The 26,286-nt window shown below is 51.2% G+C and overlaps 1 protein-coding gene and 2 long non-coding RNA genes across 4 annotated transcripts in view; 1 reads left to right on the top strand and 2 right to left on the bottom strand.

Moving 5' to 3' along the window:
• Positions 1-26,286, bottom strand: part of FAM78B (family with sequence similarity 78 member B) — a 92,621-nt gene that overhangs the window by 42,753 nt on the left and 23,582 nt on the right. The gene's annotated exons all lie outside the window — the stretch shown is intronic.
• On the bottom strand, positions 5,935-9,715 carry LOC102900471. The gene is made up of 2 exons (XR_002739323.2): positions 9,490-9,715; positions 5,935-8,092 (listed from the first exon to the last, which is right to left on the bottom strand). It is a non-coding gene; the product is annotated as an uncharacterized LOC102900471 (long non-coding RNA).
• On the top strand, positions 19,215-24,434 carry LOC123382721. The gene is made up of 3 exons (XR_006591558.1): positions 19,215-19,406; positions 22,745-22,833; positions 24,257-24,434. It is a non-coding gene; the product is annotated as an uncharacterized LOC123382721 (long non-coding RNA).

Below are 26,286 nucleotides of genomic sequence, written 5' to 3'. Positions count from 1 at the left end.
TCCTTCAGACTGTGCCTCCCCCTTTTGCTCAGCCACTACTAGTCCGGGACTGATCACACTGGGCACTGGGGAAACCGAGGCAGCCGAGCAGCTGTCAATGACACCGGCGGTGAGGGGCCGCTTTCTACTCTCATCTCTCTGCGACACCGCCGTGAGCAGGTGTTAAAAGCTCCGCTTCACGGAAGAGAACAGCACAGAGGAGCAGGGAGCGGAGTTTCGCCACGAGCACCGACCAGCCATGAGGTCTGCCCACCCCCCGTGTCTCCCCTCGACCCCCGTTCAGCTCCTGCTGTCAGCGCCCCAGCTCACCCGGACCCCAGTTTTCTCTCTCTTGCGATCTTCAATAGTTCCATTTGACGTTTGTGAAAAATATATATGTATGCGTAAATGTACGAGTGAGCTCCAGCAGCATTCCAGGCCCTGTGCTGGACACGGGGGGGGGGGGGGGGAGAGGCGAGCCTGCCACGGTGCCTGGCATTCTGGCGAGGAGCAGGACGGAACGGGCAACCCTAGCAGGCAGGGTGAGCGCTGTCGTAGCAGGGACAAGTCCAGCTGCAGCGTGAGCGCGCGGGAGACGCGCCCGGTCCGGCTGGCGGATGTAGGGGACGTGGTGCTCGTGGGGCAAGGGAGGCTTGGGACCTCCATGACGGGTCCCGGCCAACCAATGTCCTAATGACCCCCTTCTGAAAATGAAAATCCAACCAAACCACTCCCCTTCCCGAAATCTTTCAGAAGCTCCCTATTGCCGCCAGAATGATGGACGGGCTCCTTGGCAGGCCCATGAATCCTCTATGTTCTGACCCCCTCTCCCACTATGCATTCCCTCTCTCTCTCTGTCTCCATCATCTCTCTGTCTCCAACTATCTCTATCTCTATCTCCATCATCTCTATCTCTATCTCTCACTCTCTCCATCTATCTCTATATCTATCTCACTCTATCTCCATCATCTCTCTCTCTCTCTCCATCTATCTCTATCTCTATCTCTATCTCGCTCTCTATCTCCATCATCTCTCTCTCTCTCTCTCTCCCTCTCTAGCTCCATCTATTTCTATCTCTATCATCTCTATATCTATCTATCTCGCTATCTCCATCTCTCTCTGTATCATCTATCTCACTCACTCTATCTCTATAATCTCTCTCTCTATTTCCATCTGTATCTGTATCTATATCTGTATCTCTCTGTCTCCATCATCATCATCATCTCTCTCTCTCCATCTCTCTCTCTCTCTCTCTCTCTCTCTCTCTCTCTCTCTCTCTCCATCTATCTCTATCTCTATCTTGCTCTATCTCCATCATCTCTCTATATATATCTCCATCTATCTCTATCTCTATCATCTCTATATCTATCTCGCTCTCTATCTCTCTCTCTATATATCTATGTCTCTATCTCTATCATCTCTCTATCTCGTTCACTCTATCTCTATAATCTCTCTATTTCCATCTGTATCTGTATCTGTATCTGTATCTCTCTCTGTCTCCATCATCATCATCATCTCTCTCTCTCCATCTATCTCTATCTCGCTCTCTCTCTCTCTCCATCTATCTCTATCTCGCTCTATCTCCATCATCTCTCTATATATATCTCCATCTATCTCTATCTCTATCATCTCTATATCTATCTCGCTCTCTATCTCTCTCTATATATATCTATGTCTCTATCTCTATCATCTATCTAGCTTGCTCTCTATAATCTCTCTCTCTCTCTATTTCCATCTCTATCTCTATCTATCTCTATCATCTCTATCTCTATCTCTATCATCTCTATATCTATCTCGCTATCTCTCTCTCTCTATATATATATATATGTCTCTATCATTTCTCTATCGCGCTTGCTCTCTCTAATCTCTCTCTCTCTCTATTTCCATCTCTATCTCTGTCTATCTCTGTCATCTCTATCTCTATCTCTATCATCTCTATCTCTCTGTGTCCTCCGTAACGGAAGCACCCCGAAGGCAGGGCCTGTGTCCAGTTCAGTTCTCCAAGTCCAGGGCCCAGAACAAGGCTGCCTGAGGAATTTATTAGAAGAATGACTACATTCCTGAGGTCTGAGTTATCATCTCCAGAGAGAAGACCAATTCTGCTTTCCCTTGGGTCTCATGGTAGGGAGGGCTCAAGGCCCCTGCCAGTCTGGTCAGCGAGGGGAGAAGGGGGTGTCACAGGCATGGGACGCAGTTCCGCCCCTCCGGTTCCTGTGGAGAACGCGAAGATGCGAACGGCCAGTTCTTCCTGCCTCTTGACACAGAGGAGTCCAGAGCCAGTTTACACGTCCTCTGGGAGAGGAGTCCATTCCAACCGCTTTGCATGAACTGCCCCGTTCCTCGTCCTTCACTTTCCAACCCCAAGAGCCCCCAGCCCCTGTGCAGTGCACACACCAAGCATTTGCAAAGTTCTGTGTGAACACTTTGCACCTCCCACCAGGATGGGGTTTATAACAGAGACAAATTCTCCCGCACTAATTTTCAAGGAGAAAAGAAATGCACTTCAAGCAAGAAAATTGGGTATCTGGGAAGGTTTCCAGCCAGGAGATTTCCAGCAGGACTTGAAAAAACTTCGTCCGTCCTGCATTATAACAGAGTGGGGGTGGGGAGGCGACCTTTACTCCTCCTTCCTCCAGCTCTATGCTGGTCACCTCGGAGGACACCGAAGAGGAAGGCACGGGCCCTGCCCTGGAGAATATGGCCATGTGGGTTCCTTATTTCCTAAGAAATATATAGCGTAGGTTCCTTGCTTTTTCCCCGCCAAAGTCAGAAACCATGACTGTGTCATTAGCGGTTAGATCGTGTCTGACCCACGTCTACACCAGGGGCTCCGGACTCCCTTGGAGATAATCTGGTCTTGTACTGATGGTTCCCCTCAGCCTTCCTCATTCGATAGCACAGAGATGGTAATCTTTGGGGAGGAAGAATGAGGCGTGAGCGGTTTAGGAGGGGCACGTGGCGATACCATCCGATCAGGAGGTAACAGAAAGCAGCTTTTGGTGCCTTAACTTGAAGCGTGGTTTCACGTTTCCTCAGAGGCTGTTCTAAGCTCTGGGGTCACAGCAAGGGACAAAACAAAGCTCCTGCCCTCAGGAAGCTTGCATGGTGGGGGGAAATAGGCAACAAACAGGAAAAAGGTAAGGAGGGGTGGCGGCTGCTTCGTCAGACAGGTGCAGGGAAGGCCTCTTTGAGAATGCTGTGTCGTCATTTTAAGCCAACGGCCAAACGAAGTGAGGGAAAGAACTGCACGGATATGTGGAGGCGGAGGGTTCCAGGCAGAGGGCCAGCAAGGGCAAAGGCCCTGGGGTGGGAAAGCACTTCCTGCATTTGGGGAAGGTGGGTGGAGGTGGGGCCAAAGAGGTTGTCGACACGGCCTCGGCCCAGCTCCGATGGGCCCTGGAAGCCACGGCGAATGAACTCTGGGAACTTATTGGGTATCTTCTGCATGCCGAGCAGGTCCTAGGACTTGGGGATACGAAGATGGTCAAGTCACAGCCCTCGGTTCCACACAGCTTAGGATCTAGCGAGTGATGATGACAGAGGGCTGAGTCCGGGACCCCGTGGTCAGGGCCGGGGACGGGTGGGGCAGGTGCAGGGGCCGAGGGCTCAGGAAAGGTCTTCCAGAGGAGAGGACACCAGGAGCGGCTATGGGACCAGCCAGAAGTCAGCTTGTGTCCTGGCCCCAGTTCTGCCCACTTGCTGTCCCAGTCAGGTCCCTTGATCTCCCTGAGCTTCTGCTTCCTTGTGCATAAGATGGGAACAACAGTACCTGTTCTCTCCAGAGAAAACAAGGTCACGGGCGTAACAGCGCTTTGAGAACTGCAAAGCCCTAGCCAGGTGTAAAACGCTGCTATGATCTCACCACACTGTCTTCTCCTCCTGTGCGTTGTGTGGCTCCGTGTGAGGGCGCAGGCTCCTGCCTCTCCCCATCCTCCTGGAAGCCACGAGAGCTGGTGGCTCAGCTGTGACGATCCAGAGCTGGGCATCTCGGCCGGAGGCCCGGCTGCATCCCGTGCCCCCCGCACATCCTGCGGCCGTCAGCGGGGCTGCTGCAGACCCTGAGCTTGTGGTATCTGCTCCAGTGGTAGCTGGGATTGCTCAAACGTGCGTGCAGACCCCTGCTCCCCAGGCTCCAGACGAGCGTGGCCACCCCGCATCTGCCATTTGTCCGTATCCAGGAAGGGGACGCTGTTCCCCGTAAGCCACGCGTGGCTCTGTCCAGAGCGGCGTTTCTCTGTAGCAAGAGGCACGCAGCCCGGGAAAGCGAGGAGCCTGCATTCTCTGTAAAGAAGGTGGATTTGGGAGTACGTTTCCATCAGCAGGTTGGCACGGTCATAGCTGAACACCGAACAGGCCCCGACAAGACTGAAGTGCATTCCGCGTACCCTCCCGAGTTAAAGAGCCCTTCATCTCTAGGTCCCTGTGGGAAAAGGAGAGTGTCCTGCCACTAAGCCCAAGGCTTTATGTCAGCTGCGGTGTGTGTCTTCTGCAGAACTGTCCTACGGGAAGCTCCCTCCCTCAGCTGGGATGCCGACACCCCACTCACAGGGGAGCACCCGCAGGGTTCCAGTACGGCTTTTGTTCTATCGCCCTGAGCATGAGCACCCCTCCAGCCTCAAGACTATCTGGAAAAAGGGAGGGGGTGACAGCAGTCGACTCCAAGGTCCCACGACGCTTCCTCCCTAACGGCAGCACCTGCCATATCTACTGCTTAAGGATCTACCACGTCCCTTGGATTTTACCCGGACTTCTGCCTGTCCATGGTCTCCTCCTGCTTCCCTCCCCAGTTTAGGGAAAGACTTGTGCCCCTGGGTAGGATTCTTGCCTAATTTTGCATTATTTCGCATTTTGTGAAGCCCGAGGCTTGCTATTGGAGCTCCATAATTACAGGAGCAGAATAAGAGACTCCCAGATCGCAAGTTTGTCTTTTTTTTAGCCCATCAGCCCTTGTCCTGACACCGCACTCCCCCCCCCCCCCAATATCACGTTTCCTGGTCAGCGCAAGTGGCCGCGTCTCCAATGTGCTAAGAACGTAAGTATCCATTTACTCCCACCTGAGAAGTGCAGCTCCCAGGGCTTCTGTTTCATTCCAGACTTAATAGCACTTATTTTTCTATGGATAAATGCTTTCATGAGCATAGATTTCGGTCGAGATGGCCGTTAGCTGTTTTATTCATGGCAGGAATGTTTGAACTGTAGGTATATATGTAGGTCGAAGGCCCTGGGGTCTGATTGGTCTGGAAAAGAGATTTAAAATCCCTAAAGGATTCTCGGACGTTCTCAACCTTCTTCCTAGATGAATGGGGGCCCAGGGGCTGGACTTGGGCAGGGCTTCCTGGATGTCTGGGAAGGGCACAGGGATTGAGCCAAGTGGGGTCCGAGAGAGTCAGGAGCGCAGCTGAGGTGGAGAGCGGAGCAGGCAGACCCACGGGAGCACTGACTCACGAAGGCGAGCAGACCAGACTGAGGCAGCCGGGAGAGGCCTGGGGCCCAGGGACGCTAGGCCAGGAATGGATTGGCGGGAAAGAGGCAGAGCTGAACTGGTCCTCTGAGGCAAGCGTCCTGGGCTCTGCAGGGGAACTGCAGTCCGTCTGTGGGGAGGAGGGGAGAAAGAGAAGGCAGAGCGAAGGAGCCTGCATGGGTAGGACCAACAGGGGAAGCGGCGAGGGTGCAGCATCTGCCTTTGCCACCGAGGGGCTTGGGTAGACTGGGCTGCCGCCTGGGATGATAAGTCCTTTGCAGGCTGCGGATAAGTGGATAACTGGGGCTCACGAGGCAGGAGGGGGGCTTCCAGCGTGTGGGGCTGTGGCACTCTGTGATCCCGAAGATCCCTTGCTGCACTGAGAGTCTGACATTCCATGAAATTTTTATCAAGTATATCCCAAGAGAGTCATCTAATGTATCATTTCAGTTAATCACGCAGCAAATAAAAGAACCAACAATTTCATATTCTAATGGGGTTTATGCCTTCATTAGATACAACATAACTTTATTAAGTTAGAAAAAGCTCTATTGATATATTAAATATGTGCAGTTTATATCTATATCTACATCTATCTATATCTGTTGAGATATATCAGTTACATCTCAATAAAGACGTTAATTTAAAAAAAGAAATGTTGTGAATTAAAAAAAAACACAAAAAGAAACTCCCTGATCTTCTAATCCAAGACCCACGGCCTGCTGCCTGTTTTTACGAATAAAGTTTTATTGGAACAGCCACAGCCATTCACTTACATGTTGTCTTTCGCTGTTTTCTTGCCACGGTGACAGAGTTGGGTAGTTACAGTGGTGACCATATGGCCCATGAAGCCCAATATATTTACTATCTGACTCGACAGACAAAAAGTTGGCCACTCTTCCACTTATCCAATCCCCCATTGTATGCGTAAGAAAACTGAGGCTGGCAGAGTTTGGTGACTTCCTTTAGGTTGAGTGAGTTGGTGGCTGAGAGGGAACAAGACCGTGACGCTGGCTGCCCAGGCCCGTACTTCTGTGCTGCAGCTCCCAGCTTCCCATTGCTGGCTCTTCTGTTTAGGGGTACCTCGTCACGTCATGTCGTGTCCTCATTTTACAGACACGAGGGCCGTGGGCAGAGATGAACCGATGGGTCCTGGGTCACTCCTCCCACCACATGGCTGCAGGACAGGTCTCAGCTCCCAGTGCTGGCTCTTGTCTGCTGCTCCAAGAAGGCTGAGGCTTGGAGGGCAGAGAGAGCTTCTAAGAACTTCTAAGACTAGAACTTATCTGGCTCCCCAATTCCCTCTCAGCATTAGCATTCACCTTCTGTTATCCAACAAAAGGACACATTTACAACTGTCTCGAGTTCAACTTGAAAACCCTTTTCACAGGTTTCCAGGGAAATTACTCCAAGCAGCCCTGATGGGTTAAAATGATTTTAACATACCCTGTTGCCTTCCGTTCCTTCCGCGGCATCTGCTACAAACGGCAAAACATAGGAGTACTTGATATTTATCTTCTTTTGAAATAAGAGATTCCAAGGGATACAATGCAAAGGGGAAAACTACCCTGTCTACCCACAATCATATTTAAAAGAACAAACAGCCAATCTGAGGTCCAGATTGGGCCTCTGTTTTCTGTGGGGGAGATTTTTCAGAGCTACGAGATCAATCGGCCATTAGAATGATCTACATCTGTCCAGGAGAGTGCACATTGACAGCTGACCCTCGCTTTCTCCCTTTGCCCAGCTATAGCCCCTCAGAGGACTGTTTCCCTCCTTCTTGCCATTTACAAGCCTTTACATTGTCTGCATTTCCACGTCTATTACACATCTCTCTTGGACAGACAGTAATGAACACTCATGTGAGAGATTAAAGAACATCGGCTTTCCCAACAGAAGTGGTCAAGAGAATAAAGGGTGCGTGCCGTAAGCAGCCACGAGAGACCCCCAAAGCCTTGCCAAGGTGAAACGTTTGACAGGTGCATTGTTCCCTGTGCCCATAGAGCCCCCAACCAGCTCAATACAAGTTTGAATTTCAAGGGTGACATTTCCCTGCTAATGGAGGAAAGTCGAGGATGAGAGAGAAGACCAGACAACAGAGGTGGCTTTGCGTGGGCTCAGCCAGTGGTTCCCCTCTTGCTTGTCCCTCTAAACTCAGCCTGCCCCTCTCAGTGGAGTCAGCTCCTCACGGCTTAAAGACGATGACAACCAACATGCATCGTGTCAGGCACCGGGTAGGGTGCCGGCAGTCAAAGACGGAGAGAGTCCTTGTCTTTACATTTTTTGAGAATCTGGGCCAGGTACTTTGCTAGGGACTTTACCTGTGTCATCTGTTTAAATCATCATACAACGAGAAGGTCAGCATTATTATCTGCATTTTATACATGCAGCATTCCCAGCTCTGAGAAGGTAAGCAACTGGTCCAAAGACACACAGGAAGTAAGTGATGGAGTGGGGCTTGAACTCATGTGTGTCCGTGTGCTTTCCATCAAGCGCCACCTCCGAAGCCTGGGGACTGTCTTTCACCGCGGTTGCCGTCCAGCTGTGCCTCAGCCGCTTCGTAGGGTGCCCAGAGGCTGCAGGAACGTGGGTCGAGACACAGATGCATTGGAGGTACCGCACGTCGTGTTGAAATGAGAGGAAGCTGGAACGCTGAAGGTCATTTGGAGAGGAGTGAAATGAAGGAAGAACAGACGCGATTTGTGTGGAAATACAATTGTGCATGCTAGTGTGAATTATTGGGATTGATCTGGGCTGGTGGGGTTGCTGGAGCTACAGACAAGGGTGCTCATTCAGACCCCAGGGGCTCCTGAAGAGGCGTCCCCCAGGGCCATTGCAAGGGCTGCCCAAGACAGCAAAAATGCAAGATTCTGGCTGATCCTGGGGGGAGGTGGGCGCATAAAAACAGGAGGCGCTAAGCTGCTTCTAAGAGAAAGGGTGGGTGGTGAGCAGAGATCACCATTGTGAGCTCACAGGTAAGCGGATGCAGGCTCCAGACAGAGGGATGGGCCTGGCTCCGGAACCCCAGGCCACGTCTGCGAACACCATCTATCGTTCTTTACAGCTAAGTTGCCGGCACCCCTGCCTTCCATCTGTTTGGCAACAGTTAGCAGAGGGAGGAAGTAAGGATGCAAATCAGTACAGTAGTGCAGACGAGCCTCAGAGCTTCAGCTCCGATGATCCGTCCTTGATCTCACTCCTCACCACGATTATCACCACCAGGCCCACCGCCAACATCTTCAGGGCCTGGGGCAAAAATAGACTCATCACGCCGTACGAGTAAATATTTAAAAGTTAGAAACCAAGCCTACAAACTGCTAGATAAAATACGTGCTATTTTCCCTACCTTAGCTACTATAGGTCTTCCATCTGGAAGATCAGATCTCCATTCAGAATTTTCAGACTCCACAGAGTTCTGTGTTGGACCAAGGTGGCGAGGGATGGGACACCCCTGGATGACGGCATCAGGGGCGGTGAGGGGCCGCACCCACATGGTGGGACACTGAATTCCACAGCCCAGGCTCCACCCACAGCCTTGCCTTCAGGCACCTGGAGCCTCTGAGGATTCCCGAGGCAGTGGAGGCCACCCACAGGAGGCTCCCCTGGGGAAAAGCTCCCCATGGGTCCTGGAAGCAGGTGGGAGGCCATCTCAGTGGGGAATTCTGGGGTTTGGGGTACCTGAAGAATGGCCTAGAAGGAGGAGGCCTAGAAGAATGGTCTTCTTGGCCATTTAGAACTCCATGCCCTGTGGAGTGCAGGGCCCTCAAAGGCACAGGGCCCAGGACAACGGTGTAAGAGTGGTAGAGACGTTTGCCGACACCCACCAAGTGCCCCGTACTGACAGGTGTCTGAAGCATTTTACCTGGGCTAATTCACTTAATTCTCATGACTCCAGGAGGTAGGTACCATTCTTACGGCATTGTCACAGCTCGGGAACCTCAGACACACAGCAGGTGAGCCAACGCGCCCAAGGCGACAAGCGATGGAGCCCAGTTGTCGGGCTGCTCCATCGACGACCCCGTGTCCCCTCCTCACGTGGCAGAGCTCACCTGCAGAGCACGTAGGCTCACACCGCAGCCTCCCAGAGAGACACAGAGCCCTCCAGACAACTCCCAGACGGGTGCTATGGAGCACTGTTGTATTCTCGTGGCTGGAATGTTTGCGACAACTCTCCTCCACATCCCCGTATCTCTGACTGCTTTGCTGAATCACAGATTAACTCCCAGATCTGTGAGGTAGATCTGCTGAGGCATCATTGTGAAAGAGTTGGAAGTCAGTGAGGGCGTGGATGTGTGTGTGCGCCTCGGCCAGGATGAGGAACGGAATCTTCCCTAAGGGAAAGGAGAAGCTCAGTCAGAGGGCATTTGTGGGTTGATGCCACGGCCGATGCCAGGAGAAGGTGGCTCCGCCCAGGGCACAGATCTGCCTGAAGCATGAGCGATGGACGACAGCCTGGGTGAGTGAAGTTTCCAGCAGCCAGTCATGGTGGCTGACCTTGAACTGGGGGGAAGGTCCAAGCCAGAGAAAAGGAAGCCACTGCACCTCATCTTGGTTCTCTTAGAAGCCCAACCCCCCACCTCTACCTGAATGAGTAAGCGTGAAGGGAAAACCCCACGAACGTGGTATTTACAAGCTTGTAAAGTGTGGCGTCCAACATTACGTCAATAGACACGTATCTTAGGTAGCAACCGACCTCAGAACAGAGGTATCTGGAACCCACTCACAAATGTTTGAAAAATCGGTCTGAAGGCGAGAATCACCTCAGATCTGGGTTCAAATTCTCCTTCTCTCCCTCAGTGGCTGTGTGTTGTTGTGTATTTCATTTTCTCTTCCTGAACCTTGGCATTCTCGCCTGTAACATGGTGACAGAATGTATCCGCCAGGATTACCGAGAGAATTCAGTGAGGTGACATTTTTAAAGTCTCTGGGACACAGACTGTACTTGGACAAAACGTTATTTTACCCTGCAGGCCATCCCGGGAGCCGTGTGCAGGATCCCGGGCACAGGTTGGTCACAGCTATGGGAGGCCCTCTTGTGTGGAGGAACCAAGGTCCAGCCAAGAGCTGGGAGGGGGGTACAAAAGCAGCAGAGGGTAGGGTTTGTTTTTGATCTGGAGCCACTCTAAAGGAAGGTGGGGAACCAGATAAATACATCTATATGTCTGTCTATCTATCTATCTATCTATCTATCTATCTATCTACCTATCTATCTATGTATCTATAATGTCTATTTATTTTTGAGAGGGGGGACAGGCAGAGAAAGGGAGACAAGGGATCTGAAGCAGACTGCACTGACAGCAGAGAGACCAATGTGGGGCTCCAACTCACGAACCCTGAGATCATGACCTGAGCCGAAGGGGATGCTTAACTAACTAGGCCACCGAGGTGCCCCCAGACAAATACATTTACAAGAAATCCCTCCCCGGTAACAGCGGAGCACTGGGGGCCATACCCAGGACCAAGGTGACAGTACAGTGTGGCCCAAAGGGTCTGCTGCATGGGGAGGGGGGACAGCGCTTCTTACGGCCTCTGCCAGCAGCCCACTTCTAGGCCTTCACTCTCAAGGTCAGGCCGGGCCTCTCCCCCACCTGTGACAGGTCCAAGGACCTCATCCCAGCCTCACCGGCAGAGACACAGCTGACAGTCAGGGTCCGGCGCCACCAGCTCAGGGTACTGCCTCAGTGTTTCGGGGTTCAGTCTGCCTTCTCTGTTGCTACTTCGGGGAAGGCCTGGCACGCCACTCCTGGACTGAGGCAGCGCCTAAGGGGCACCCTGCTCCACTCTTCCTAAGTCGGGTTCTAACAGCGCTGTCAGCATGATGGCTCTCAAATGCAGACCCCAATTTAACACCTTCAATAGCTCCCTCACTGCTCAGACAATGAAATCCCAGCCTCTTAGTGTGGCCTATTAGTCAGGCCTGTTTCATTTGCAAATGTCACAAACCAACTTGAGAAAGCATGGAGTTTTTCAAAAAGGAAGAACTTGCAGGAATCTGGGCATTTCCTGGGATCTCAGGGACCCAAGCTGGGGACTTCTCCACGGGGCGGGGAAGAGGGGGGACATGGCTCCAGCAGAAATCCCAGGGGTGCATTACGATTGGCCACTTTGGGTCACATGCCTATCCCTCGCTCACTCTGCGGCCGGTGGAAGTGGGGGGGGGGGTCCCATTGTGGCCAGTGGAAGTGGGGGGGGAGGTGACTGGTACTTGGGTTCCACTCCTGGGCCTAACAAAGCGGTTAGAAGAGTGGGATCTGGGCTAAAAGAAGCCAGAAAGGTCATGACAAATTCCCCTATGATCTGACCGCATGGCCAGCCCAGCACCTTGTTTGTTGCTCAGTATCCAGCCTGGAACCTTATGCTATAGCAACACCAGGCTCCTTGCACTTTCTAGCACATGCCATTATGTCTTGCTCATGGTTTTCAATGCCCCCTTCCTGGATTCTCTGTACCTTCTTTGCCTGGATCATGCCTCCTCCTCCTTCTAGATTCAGTTCTTTGTCACCTCTTCCAGGAACCCTTCCTAGAGCTTTAGGTTAGATCAGACGTCTCCTGAGCTCCCAGCACCCCTGCACATCTTCACAGGGCTTACCCCAGAATGATGCTAAACCATAATAATGATAGTAATAAAGACAAACGTACATAATGTTTACCACGTGCCGTGCACGGGTCCAGGTACACGATGCATTTCGTTCATTTGTTCCTCACAACGACCCTACGAGGTAGGCATATTATCAGTCCCCATTTAAAAAAGTTTTTCTTTTATCTGTATTTTTGAGAGAGAGAGAGAGACAGAGAGAGCGTGTAAGCAGGGGAGGAACAGAGAGAGGGAGACACAGAATCCGAAGCAGGCTCCAGGCTCTGAGCTGTCAGCACAGAGCCCGATGCAGGGCTTAAACTCACGAACTTCGAGGTCATGACCTGAGCCGAAGTCAGCCGCTTAACCGACTGAGCCACCCACGTGCCCCTATCAGTCCTGATTTTATGAAGCAAAGAAACTGAGGCCTCAAAGGTTTATGTAACTTCCCCAAGATCACAAAGCTGGCAACCTGCAGAGCTGAGCTCCAACCCAGGCCCCATGGCTCTGAGTCTGTGCTCCTAACTACTTCATCTAGAAGTGGCTTGCAGGGCTGCGGTCTGCCCTGCTGAGCTGTGAGCCCTTAAGGGCAGGGCTAGTCGCGGCAGTCAACCTCACACTCCTGGTGACGAGGGAGTCAGTACTCACGCAATACCATCTGAGAACTGATCAGGACTTCCTCTGTTGGGTGGCGGAAGGATGAAGAGGAAAGGAGAAAAGACCACTTGGGGCCCTTGGAACCTCCTCTTGCAGACCTAGGGAAGGAACGGGGTCCGAGGAGTCCCGCCCCAAGCTGCCCGTGTCCTGGCAGACCACACAAGCTGGCCAGAGCCCTCCTGCCCACCGGGCCATTTCTGCGAAACGCCTCTGGCTGACTCAGCCACGCTTTTTCTCTCCAACTTATGCCCATATTCTTGAAGCGGTTCTCTGCGGTTGACTGAGACTTGCCCAGTGGCGCAAAAGGAGCTCTCCCAGTTGTAGTTCTTTCCAACACAACGGGATGAGGCCAGTGTCGGGGCCAGGAGGCCTGGAGCTGTGGCATTCCTCCATTTCGCTTCACTTTCCTTCGGTTGCCGGCCCAGGAGGCAAGCAGGTCTCTGACTCGTGGCCTTTGCTAAATACGCTATCAAACGTTCCCTGACTTGATTTCTCCAGTTGCGTACTGAAGCTGGCTCTAATGCCCTGCCTCGGTAGGCCATGGAGCTCAATGAAAGGGCCTGTTTCTACTAGGAAGGGTGGCAAGGAGGGACTGTAGCCATAACGGGCGGGTCATTACATATGGCCCGTGTTCAGTAGGACCTGAACCCAAACTATAACCCAGCGGCAAATCAATCAATATTAAAGACAGGCACGACGACAGCGTTTTATTAAGTCCTTCCTATGGGCCAGGCTTTGAGCTAAGCTATTGCCAAATACTATCTAATTTAATCCTCACAAACCTGAAAGTCAATCCTTTCAATGGTATGACGAGTACCCATTTATGCCAGAGTCAGTACCGGGTACCTGGGTCACAGCAGTGAACAAAGCAGACAGAGACCTGCGACTTGTATGCAGACAGCAAGCAATGGACATCACACCCAAGTAAACTACAAGGCAAGCCATGTGGTAGGTTAAAAGAATATGGACCGAATAGTAGGGCAGGTGAGCGGCTGGGAGTGCTGGGGAAATGGCCTCGGTGGGCCGCACTGAGAAGATATTTGAGCGAAAATTTATCGGGAGTGAGCCAGTTGGCCTTGTGGATATCTGGGCGAAGCTCATTCTGAGCAAAGGGGATGGCCAACGGGAAGACCTCAAGGCGGGACTGTTCTCAGGGTGCTCAGGGAACAGTGAGGGGGCGAGAGAGGCTGGGAAGGTGGGAGGAGAGGCCATATCAATGCAGGCCCTTGTAAGTCACGATATGAGCTACTTTACACGTGAGGAAACTGAGGCAGAGAAAGGTTATGTCCAACGTAATGTGACCTGTAAGTATTGAGTGTCAGAGCTGGGACTGACCCACCCCCCCCACCCCCCCCAGGTCGTCTACATCAGAGTCCAGGCCTATATCCCAAAGCTAGATACCTTCTCCCCACACACGGCAGAGCAAAGCTTCTGGACGTCCTCCCATGTCAACCAAGTTAGGCCTGGTGGGACCCGAGACTCAGAAATTTCCGAGCTGGAAGGAATCCCCGAGATCTCATCCAATTCTGGTGCCATGGGTGGAACGACAGAGCCTGGGTCTTGTCCCCTGCTGGGTGACGGGACCTCCGACACAGGACAGGATTCCTCACCCATACGGTGGATGCCATCCCTCCTCATTGAGTCGTGGGGATTAAATGATATGATGCATGTACAAGGGCTCTGACAAGTGCCAACAGTTCCTCTTTCCTTTCCTACCTCCTTCCCCAGCTTCTTGGAGCTGCAGTCACTGCCCGTCCATCCCCGAGCTCAATCCTGCCCCAGTCGGACACAGGACAGGTACCAGTAGCCTCCAGTCGATCACCACCAATCCAGCGGGGAGCTTGGGATTCTCCTGGGACCGCCCTCTCATTTGTCCCCACACACGGCCCTTTCTTTCCAGACGGCCGGGATCTGGTGCCCCCGGTGTCCCCAGCCTTGAGTCTCTACTGTTCCCCTTTCATCAGCTGGGGCCCTACGGGATGTGCTCAGAGCTCCGCTCACAGTACCACACACACACATACACGAGGTGCTCCGGAAGTGGTTGCCACTGTTATTACTAAAAGTACCATGGGATCTGCTGCCACCAGGAATGTCTGGGACAAGTCACACACACCCCTCTGCACCCCACTGCTCCCCGAAGTTTGGGGTTAACACCCACGCTACTTTCCATCACGGCTACTGCCAGGGCTCAATGCCAGATCACTTGTGAAAAGCTATCCACACGGAAGCCAGTGTTTTCAGGTATCGGCTGGAGAACAGAGGGGAGGAGATTTCAAGCTGGATCCCACTGCCCACGTCCACAAGCCAGAGCCTGCGGGATCTGAGGCTTTTCCTCCAGCTTCCCCACGGGGGGCAAAGCTGGCACGGGGCTGTCAGCCAGGGTGGCCAAGGCAGGACCTCCTTCTTTCCTGTGGTGGACCCGCAGACGCATGGAGCAGCCCTCTGGCTGGTTAGCAGATAAATATTAATGACTAAATATGTACGTAGGACGGAAGACGGATGGGTGTCCTGGGAGCCATCGCTTTGATTGTCCCTTCTTAGATGCATTTAAGGATCTCAACGTGATAATTGTAGGGAGCTGGAATGAATAGTAAAAAGCGTAGGGGGAGGTAAAGCAAGGTCTAGGGGAGAAAAGAAGAAGCCGGTCGGGACACCTGCTGAGAGGACAAAAGAAACCGTGACTGAGGTGGCCCTGGGAGGGCAGAAGCCTTCGGTGGGGACACCCGCTCACACACCGAGAGTCCCGGCTCTGTTTGCGTGCCCGGGTGCGTGAGCAGTGGCGGGACGCCCAGCGGTGCCCGTCCGGGCCCCGAGCCCCTGCTGCGGGCACCGTATATACACCGTATATATAGACCCGGAGCGTCCCGGTGTATCGTCAGAAAATTCGGAAACAACAGCATATGGCATATACTCCGCATGCAATTCTGCTCCCGCTGTTAACTAACTTAATTCCAAACGCCGATTCTCTCTGCTTATAATAAAAAGGTGCTTTGCACAGGGACTAAGGCCCCAGACTGAGCTTCGCCTCTCTCTCTCTTTTTTTTTTTTTTCACTGAATGTTATTTAGTCCCGAAAAAATTCTAAATAGATTTGAGAAGCCCGGCCGCACTGGAAAGAAACAAAGCACTGAGCACACAAGCATGTGTGTGAGAGCAAACAGGAAGTGTGTGGGACGGGTTCAGGTGCGGACGTGGAAGCTTCTGGGAAACCCGCATGTTTAATGCTTTGCTGCGGCCCCTCCCCAGCACCCATAGCTCCTGATTCCCGGTCCTTCCTCTGCCTCTCCTGGTCTATGGACGGCCACCCCCTTCTCAGGGATCCAGATTCCACATTTCAGTCCTCCATCGCCTCCCCCTCCGCTTCCCCCCTTTACAGGTCCTGCTGCCTTCTCTCTTGGCACCTCCTCCCCCGTTCGGCCTGTGCTCCCCACTCCCACGGACATTACTCTCGTTCGGGCCCTCAGTCACCTTGTACTTGGCCTCCCCTCCCCCCAATCCACTCCAGACACTGCCATCAAACAGCCCTTTAAACCCGGCTCTGGCCACGCCGCCCCAGGGCTCAGACACCCCCCGGGGCTCTCCACTGCCAACCACGTCAAGGACAACACAGCTGACCTTCAGAAACTGGCCGCCGGCTCGAATCTCCTGCTGCCTCGTGCTGTCATGCTCCGTGCCCCTCGGCCTCCATCACACCGTTCCCCTTGCTCAGACCACCTGTCGACTGTGCTGTCTGCCCGCCGCCACCCCGTTCAACCCCCAGGGCCGATCCCCCAAGTCACCTCTTGCACAGAGCCTTTCCTCTCTGCCTTCTGCATCTCTGTCGGGTCTCAGATATGCGCGTTCTGCAGTCCAGTCATTTCTGGGCAGAAAAATTCCTCCCACTAGAATGTATCGTCCGTGAAAAGTGGCTCCTCATCTTTTCTGGCTCTTCACTTCACAACACGGTAGATATTAAACACTTTAAAAGAAGGAAACTTACTTGAATTGCATGAGGTTGAAGCACAGACCTATCAAGCTCCCCGGTGGATCCCATAAGAGTCTAGTGTGGGCTACGCGGCTGCTTCTCTCTGCTTCTGCATAATTATGGTCAGATCAGGGAGGATCAAAGTGCTAAAGGGTGCTGAGGGTGGCCCTCGGGGGGTCCCGCGTGGGCACACACTGTGTATCCTGGTAATCCCAGGAGTTAATGCAGTGGTTCTCAGCTTGGGGGCGATTTCGCCCCCCAGGGGACACTTGGCAGTGTCTGGAGACACTTTGGGTTGTCACAATGGGGAGGTGCTACCTGCGTCTAGTAGGGAGAGACCCTACAATTCACAAGACAGTCCCCCCAACAAAGAATCATTCAAGCCAAAGGGTCAAAAATGTTCCTGTTGAGAAACCCTGATATAGTGTAAAACAGGCCTTCTTAACCCCATGAAGGGGACGAGGAAACTGAGGCGCAAATGAGTCAGGTGATTTTCCCACCATAACACAGCTGTTTAAGTGGCAGAACCAGGCTGACCCTCAGGTTCCCGGATTCCCAGCCCTGCGTCCTTTCTTCTAGGTTATGTGCCTATCTGCAGAGCCAGACAACATGGCAGGAATTCAGAGGCACCAGACTCGACCGAGATTGCTGTTGTTAAGCCTGGTAGATGTCAAAGTGACCACAAGGGCGTGGGCTGAGGCAAAATAACTCAGTGCACCACCCACTCTCCCGAGCCAGGATGCTTTTCGCTAGCCCTCCCAATGAAGACAGTGCGAGGCAATACCAGAAATCCAGCGGGCAGTGAACCCTCATCCCAGTAGGCAGGGCCAGACTGCTCTGGGGTTGAAGCGACTCCAGGGGACCATGCTGGGAAACCCTATACCGTGCCTCGCTTACTGGATTCCTTGACTCAAGACAGCAGAAGGGTGACAGGCTGGCACGGAGCAGGAGGGGCCCGAGAGACACAGATGCCACTTTTTCTGCATATTTGGGCCCGTGTCCCAGAACCTGCCATCTGCAGGAGAGCAGTGAGATGGAAAAGGGCTGCGCAAGACTGATGGGGAAGAGGAGACTTAGGGACATGGGCGCTTCCTCAAGTGTCTGCATGGCTGCTACGCGAGAAGATGGTCTTGGGGGCTCTAGTGGGCAGAAGTGAGATTCCTGGAGAAGACCACATTTGGCAGATTTGGGCTCCATGTGAGGAAGGATAGGGACAGCTTTATAAAATCACACGCAGTTCCACGTCACTGAGATCCAGGGTAAGTGGCATGGTCTCTAAGGGATACTGAAGAGGTTCCTACCTGGAAAGCTCCAAAGTTCAGTTTTATGAAGGGAAATGCAAGGGTGTGCGGCTGTGTGCTAACGGTGGGGCATGAGCTCATGACCTCAGCGGCACGGCTGCTCAGGACAGGAGGTGTCACTTGAAAAAGCCCAGCTCCACATAGCAGATGTTCAGCGGAATGCAGAAGGCCTGGGTCTCACAGTGACAGGGACAGACAGGCATTGCTTTCGCTCTGATCAAAGCTACCGACTTCAGCTGAGAAAGACTCCTTCACTCCGAGGCTGAAAGTCAAGAAGGCCATAAAACCTCCTCTAAGTACAGTTTTCTCCAATTTTGAGAATTTGTGAGCAGGTGTGTCTATAGTAAGAGCAACGGGCTGTGAAGACTGGGCACGTATTAGCTGTCACCATGAAATAAAACTTCTAACAAAGTGAATATAACATGCTCAGTGATATCATTACTATTGGGTTACATGGGGGTTCAGTAAGCAGTTCACACAAATGACTGCAAAGTGGCTTTTCGGTGCTCACTTGGTCGCTTAGAGGGGTAGTTCCAAACCTCTCCTCTCCCCCAACACTCAGGGTGTTGGAATAGGACACTGGCGTTGACAGATATTCAAAATCGGGCACTGCAACTGAACAGTGTGACCTTGGACAAGTCACTCAATTTTCACGTTGTAGTTCCCTCATCTGTCAAACGGGGAGACTGCTACTACTTACCTTTACAGGGTAATAGTTGAGGATTAAATGAGGCGTTGGTAAAGTGCACGAAATGAGGCGTTTGTAACGTGCATGCGCCAGTAAGTGACTGGTGCACGTCAGCCATCAAGGCAAAGGGCTTTCGCATATGTCCTCTCTCTCCCCTTTTACCACCATAAGGTGCAGCAGTAGGAGATTCCCCCACCTAATGGTTGCTCACACTTGCCAAATTGTTCTACCTAATTAGACAAAGACTCTCATGTTAGGATGAGGGCACCAAGTTCTTGCTTCGACTTGTTTTCTATACAGGAACCACTATACTATGCTATACTACAGTTTCTATAAAGGAGCCACTACACTACATATATATATATATATATATATATATATATATATATATATATACACACACACACACACACACACACACACACACACATATATAATCTGTTTCATATGTATCATATATACATATACACATACGTGTATATACATGGCATCAACTATGTGCACCAGTAAGGTCAGCTTTGTTGCTAACTGCCTGGAAGTATTATGAGGTAAGTAGAGGCTTGAGTGACAATGCCAGCTCAGCCACGTGATCAAACAAGGCACCATGGCGTCCGCTGGCTTTCCAACGTGAACCGTGATGAAAGCCGTAAGGGCAGTTTGTAGGGGTGTCCACAGTGCTACTCAGGCCTTCTGGGATATGGAAACAACCTCTGGGGCCAACCTAAGGTCACCAGCAGTGCTGGGAATTTGCTGGAGAACTTGCACTCCCGACATCGAGGGGAGGTATGGATTGTTTGGAAGGGGTGGATCTTGGCAGGACGAGAGGCTTCGCTGGCTCCGGGGATGGCGAAGCGGCCGTCTCCTCTTTGACAACAGGGTGCCTGCTGGAGTCTGCACCTCTGCTCTTCTCTTGACACCGCGTGGGGAACGAGGGCTGAGCTTTGTAGAGCTGCCCCTCCTGACCCAGCAGCTGCACGCCGGGCTGGCAACTCCTCATAAGACCCCTTTCATCTTCCTCAAAGGCAGGTTATGAGAACTCTAGGAGAAGGTGCTTGTTATTGTATATAGACTTACACTTTCCCAAAGATGCACGTTAGAGGTGCGATGCCTTTTTCTTTTCTCTTTTTTTGTCAAGTTGCCTAACATACAGCGTAGTCTTGGCTTCAGGAGTAGATTCCTGTGATTCATCACTTACGTACAACACCCAGTGCTCATCCCCACAAGTGCCCTCCTCGCTGCTCATCACCCATCTTCCCCACCCCCGTCAACCCTCGGTGTGTTCTCTGTATTTAAGAGTCTCTTATGGTTTGCTTCCCTCTCTGTTTGTATCTTATTTTTCCTTCCCTTCCCCTATGGTCTTCTGTTAAGTTTCTCAAATTCCACGTATGAGTGAAATCCTATGACTTCTGTCTTTCTCTGACTTATCTCACTTAGCATAATATCTTAAAAGAAACAAAAGAACCTGCAATTTGTATATTCTGCCAGCAGGGGACAGCCATGTGACCCAGACTCAAAGATGTCTGCTTTATGCAGGGATCTTTCCCCAAACTCCCCAGGTGTGCAAATGCGACTCCCATGGATTTATTAGAATGTATACAACTTTAAAGCAATATTAATCCGCCACACTGAGAAATCTTAAAGACAAAAAGAACTGTGGCCAACCGGAGTTGGATTTTTATTGGTTAGAAACACTTTCTGATGCAAATCTCATGCCCACTTAATTGGACTGGGTTTTGCGGATTTATTAGAACGTATACAACTTTAAAGCAATATTAATCCGCCATGCTGAGAAATCTTAAAGACAAAAAGAACCGTGGCCAGAAGGCAGAACACGGAGTCTGATTTCTGTTGGTTAGAAACATTTTCCGATGCAAATCTCATGCCCACTTAATTGGACTGGGTTTCACACAACTGCAGTCTGCTCCTTCCCTGCCGGCTGCTGGCGAGGGGCTCGCCCTCATAACCACCCTGGTTCGGAACCCCTGCCTCCTTCCCGTAAACATTATGATGTACTGGGCACTCACGTTACACCAGGAACCGGGCAAGACACTTCATGCCTCTCATTTTCTCCTTGCCACAATCCCACCAGCTCCACATCATTATCTCCATGCCACTGATGACAGATGGACTCAGCTGGTGACAGAGCCGCATCCAAACTCAGATTTGCCCAATCCCCACACACAGAGCTCTCCCCTGTGTTTCGCTCACTTCCTCTACCGGGGGTGGAAGAAAAGAAAGATACCAGGGTTTCCCCAACGCTGACCGGCTTTCCCGACACTGTCCCTACAATGTTCATTTCCTGTTAGAAGGGGAAAGCCCTCTACTCTACCCTTTTTTTTTTTAAATTTTTTTAACGTTTATTTATTTTTGAGACAGAGAGAGACAGATCATGAACAGGGGAGGGGCAGAGAGAGAGGGAGACACAGAATCGGAAGCAGGCTCCAGGCTCTGAGCCATCAGCCCAGAGCCCGACGCGGGGCTCGAACTCACGGACCGCGAGATCGTGACCTGAGCTGAAGTCGGACGCTCAACCGACTGAGCCACCCAGGCGCCCCTACTCTACCCTTTCTGAAAAATAAGGCAAAGCAGCCCCCCCCCCCCGCCCCTCCACGTTTTCATTTCAGGCACTCCTTGAATGAGCTTGCAGACTCTATTTATTTATTTATAGGTTCCTAGAACTTACCCACCAGGGGAGATTTCACCCAATTCCCTCTCTTTGCCACACAAAAAAACAAGGTAGGAGATGTATAGGGACACCCCAGGGTCAGGCAAGGAGTTGGCAGGGGCAGGATTGGAGCTCAGGGGTTTCTCATTTTATGGTCGGGCTGTAGGACCCTCTACATTTTCCAAATCACTTCAGAGAGTTATGAAGAAGTGGTCGACTGAAAGAGATCAGAACATCCAAAAAATAAGAATAACAGAGGTTCAGCTGGTTACACTGGCTTATAAAGAGTGGAGCATGAGAATTTAAAACCCCTCGGTAGGTCAGAGCAGCATTCACCCCATCTTACAAGGAACCCCTGACCTTGGTGTCCCAGAGGGTCATGGGAGAATACGGGAGACACATCTATAATGTTGACTTTCAGCATTTAGGAAATGTCCCCTAACTTCCATTTAATAACCCCATTTATATCTGTCATCCACGACTCTCTAAAAGTTCATTCCTGGAATCTATTTATAATTTCAGTCCATACTGTTTCTCGGAGTAATGATTTTTGCACATTTACTACCTACAGCGTAAAGTACTACTTTCTTTTATTTGGCCTAAAACTATCAAGCTCTCTGGCTCTGCTCAGCAGGGCAGGACGAGAAGCCATTAACATCTTTCACCTGAAGAATTATTTTTAAAGAAGCTAATTAAGTCTACAATGCAAACAGGTATATTACTATGCAAAAACATTAATTAGGCCAATTTTGAAGTTCCTACAAGTGCCCTGAAAAGAGTTCAGTTCACCAACAGTTTACCTTCTCCAGATGACTTCCAGGTGGAACCCACTTTAGTAGGAATTTTTTTTAATGTTTATTTTTTTTGAGAGAGAGAGAGAGAGAGAGAGAGAGAGAGAGTTAGCAGGGGAGGGACAGAGAGAGGGAGACACAGAATCCGAAGCAGGTTCCAGGCTCTGAGCTGTCGGCACAGAGCCTGACCTGGGGCTCGAACCCATGAACCACCAACCATGAGATCATGACCTGAGCCAAAGTCGAACACGTAACTGACTGAGCCATCCAGACGCCCCAGGAGGAATTTTCTTTAGACACCTGTGAGGACATGATTTATGTCTGCCCCAGAAGAAAAGTGGTAAAAGGGAGCTGAGGGGCAGGAATATATAATCTATAACCACAGCGAAATAATCTATACCGGCAATGGAATCTTCAAAACATATTCTTTTGTTTTCAAAGCCCAAAATTCTGAGAGCAATTCCTTTCTGAACAAAGGGTATATTGGGAATGACTCCAATATCCAAGGCTGGGAGATGGGATAGCAGGGAACACCATGTTGATGAGGATTCGGGTTGCATTACCTGAATCTTCTTGATTACCATTTAGAATGAAAGCATCACCCCTTGTCTGGTTCACTATCAACAAGGGATAAGCTTTCATTGCTTTTCTTTTCAATCCAATAGTATGAGACACGCTGGGTGAGGATATTCTCCTTGAAGATTCAAAGAAAGGGCAGCCGGATGGCACCGTCTGCGTCTCCTTCTGTGGCCAGGTGAGGAAAGAGACGGAGAGGTACCCAAGCCAGAGAGAATTCCAAGTGGAACAATTTCCATCGTGGTCCCAGGGTTCTGGGTCACCAGCTCCCATGCAGGCCCAGACATAGCGTTTAACTCAATATAATGGCATCTGTCAAGTGGGGAGGGGAGGTTGGGGCCTAAATGAGTTTCTCCTTCCCCCAAATAGTCACATTCTGTGTGTATTCTGCCAAGATAGTGCAAAGGTTAATAATCCAAGGTATTTTAGAATCAGTACGGACCAAACCCATTTTCTAAAAGTTGGTTTTGATATATTAAGAAGAGATCTAGTCTCCCAAGACCACAGATATCCCCAGGGGTTCCTGCATTTGCAAGATGGAGCAGAAAAAGCGAAGAAACATGGCAAACCTCAGCACTAAATCTTTTTTCAATGAGCCCCTTTGAGGGAGATTTGCCACTCACCAGTATTTTTAGGTAGGCTAAGTACAGTGTCTTAACCAAACTCTGCCAGTAATGTCTTGTCTGTGGGGACAGCTGAGAACTAGGAAAGGACACAGAGGACGGTAACAGAACAAGGCTGTAAGAATCCTAGTGCACGGAGCGAGTCAGAGATGTGATAAGAGTTCAATCTTCTACCAATGTCAGAATTCACAGCATGGCTTTTTCCAAGAAGCGCGAAGTGCTTTACAGATGACACGTTAATCTTCCCAGAGCCCCGGGTAACGGAAAGCCTGAGGCTTGAGGGGCAGGGTGTGGGGCTGGGGAAGCAGACTTCTCGCTGTGTGCTGGTCCCCCGGGAGCGGATCAGTGATGTGGGGAACAGGACGGCCAGATCTGGACGCCTCGTCCTTCTGCCCAGACTGCTGCCTTCCTCTCTGCCAGTGTCACTGCAAACCGTGACCCTTCCTTCCCTCCATACAGCAGTATAGCTTCACCGATAAGCAATAATCCAAAATAAAAGACTCAAGAGTGCAGCTAAGAGAGTAAAGGGGCAACAGGAAGATTTGCCAAAAGAAAAAAAAAGCAATGAGCTCACGGAGTATGAGCTTCCCACTTTCTGTCCCAGGCCCGGGGCCACCTTGCCCATAATTGGGGCGGTGTGTCTGCTCCGGATCAAGAGGCCTGGTCCCTGCTCAGCCTCTTCATGGGAAAAGATGCCTGGTGATGTGTTCAAGTTGCTGCCATGACCAAATACGAATAAGGCGCTACCCCGCATGTTAGTTCAGTGCCCGCCACAAAGCAGGTGCTCTGAGCGCGGGCTACATGAATGCTCTTGTACGGCTTCCTACAGTTTCGAAAGGTGCTTCCTCCCCACCCCTCACGCCTCATAACTACTGCACAGTCTGCCATTACACTCTAGTTAAACATCAGGAAACTAAGGGAGGGAACGGACCAGAACCCAGATTTTCTCATTCTGTTACTCTTTCTAATGGTCTATAGAAAAGGAAGGTTCCAGGCTGACCTGGTGGAAAGTGCATGGGCTGGCAGGGAGGAAAATGGGTTTCTATGCCCAGCACGACTAGAAAAGAACCTGGAGATCTAGTGGAGAGAAGGCAAGCAATTTCATTTTATGGGTGACTCCGATTTACAGCATCAGCTGCTGGCTCCTGGGCCAGGAGGATCCTGGGGCTGCCCGGAGGTGGGGCGGGGGGCAGGGGGACGGACAGTGTGCTGTGATCGATTAGCCATGTCTGCCTCAAGCATGGAAAGGGTTAACTGGACCCCAATGTCACCTCATGGCCGTATTTTCTTTTTCTTTTCTTTTTTTAAAGTGTAGAGCCCAATGTGGGGCTTGAACTCACAACCCAGAGATCAAGGCCCGAGCTGAGATCAAGAGTCGGACCCTTAACCAACTGAGCCACCCAGATGCCCCTATTGCCTCCTTCTAGGACACCTATTTATTTTGTAGCTAATAAAGTGTATCAGAAAACTCATGTGTTCTACATGACACGGCTGGACAGCAGCAGAGATGGAATCTGAATCCAGGACTCTCACCTATAAGTCCAGTCCTTTTTTCACTACGTCATGCCATCCCGGGCCTAATACCAGGTCCAGCTCCATAAATATGGATGAATGAGTTCTCCACCCCGCCCCCCTCCCCACTCCTTTTCTTCACTTGTAGACTACAAGAGATGATTCCTGTTTTATCTATTTCACAGAATTACTGACTCAAATGAAAGGCCAGGATCCTAGCACTCTGAGCTCCTAGGCCCGTGCTCTTACTGCTGCACCATGATGCTATCAATAGACGTGAAAACACTGGAAGGCAGAGGCAGAGTAGCAAGATGGGAAGGGAGGAGTCTGGAGCCCTAGATTCAGCTTCAGTTGAGTACGCTCCACACCTGCAGAGTGGGGGGTTAGGGAAGCAGACTTCTCGCGGTGTGCTGGCCCCTGAGAGCGGATCAGTGATGCGGGTAACAGGGACAGCCGTATCCAGATGCTCTCTCTCTATAGCCCCAGGTGCAGGAGCTCAGGAAGAATGGGAATGGGGAAAAGCCAAGGCTAACAGCGGCAGTCTCCAGCCCCCTGGGGGCAGCTGGTTCCAAGTATGTCGTAGAAGGGAGCATGTGGCCGGAGGTAGAAGCTGTGTTCTCTCGTATCCCTCATCCCCCGCATCCTGCTCTCCAGAGTGGCTGTCCCAGACCTCGTCACTGCACGTGAGCTATGTGACTGGAACCTGGGACACTGCAGTTCAGAAAAGATGATGGCAGTAGGGCCTAGGAGGGGGTGAGGCTGGGGGCCCTGGGTCTCAATTAGGGGGCTCCCCTTTGTTTCCTACTTCTGCTCTCTCCTCGTCAAAGGCTCCATCCACACTTCCACTGCTCTTTCTCTGCATCCTCCTGACACCCTCATTGGTCCAACCACATTGTCCGTCCTCTGTAGTCCTCTCTTCAGCCTCTACATCACAGCGACCTCAAGGAAAGGCCTCTCTTCCTCTTGCCCTGCACACGTTCCAATACCAGTTTTTGGTGCCATCCATTAAATAGCTGCCGTATCCACCTCATCTCTTCTCGGGAAGTGGGAGTCGCCATAGAGTGGAGGTCATGATTTCGCCCAGAGGTGTCCAAATAAAGAGAGATCACTCATCTAAACTAGCCTGAGACTCACAGGATTGTAGGGCTGAAAGGAACTTGTAACAAGGTCATCTTGTCTAACCAGCCATAGAAGTCCTACAAGTATCCTTGAATACAAGGTCCTGCAGAGCTCCCAGGCAGCCCATTTTGGGGTTCCAAGAAGCTCCTACCCATCACGTTTATTTTTTTTTATTGTCTGCACTCACTAGAATGTAAATGACATCAGGGTGAGGCTTTTTTGTCTGTTTTTATTCATTACTGCATCCCTGTGGCCTAGAATAGCGCTTGGCATACGGCCGGTGCTCAATAAATATTTGTTGAATTAATTAATAATTGGTTTTGTTTCTAGCCTTTGGGGTCTTTCAAAAGAGTTGCAACTTCTTTGCCTTCTATATG

The sequence above is a fragment of the Felis catus genome, chromosome F1 (genome assembly GCF_018350175.1).
Source record: "Felis catus isolate Fca126 chromosome F1, F.catus_Fca126_mat1.0, whole genome shotgun sequence".
In the NCBI taxonomy this organism is placed as follows: domain Eukaryota; kingdom Metazoa; phylum Chordata; class Mammalia; order Carnivora; family Felidae; genus Felis; species Felis catus.
This window is presented reverse-complemented; position numbering and strand designations above follow the sequence as displayed.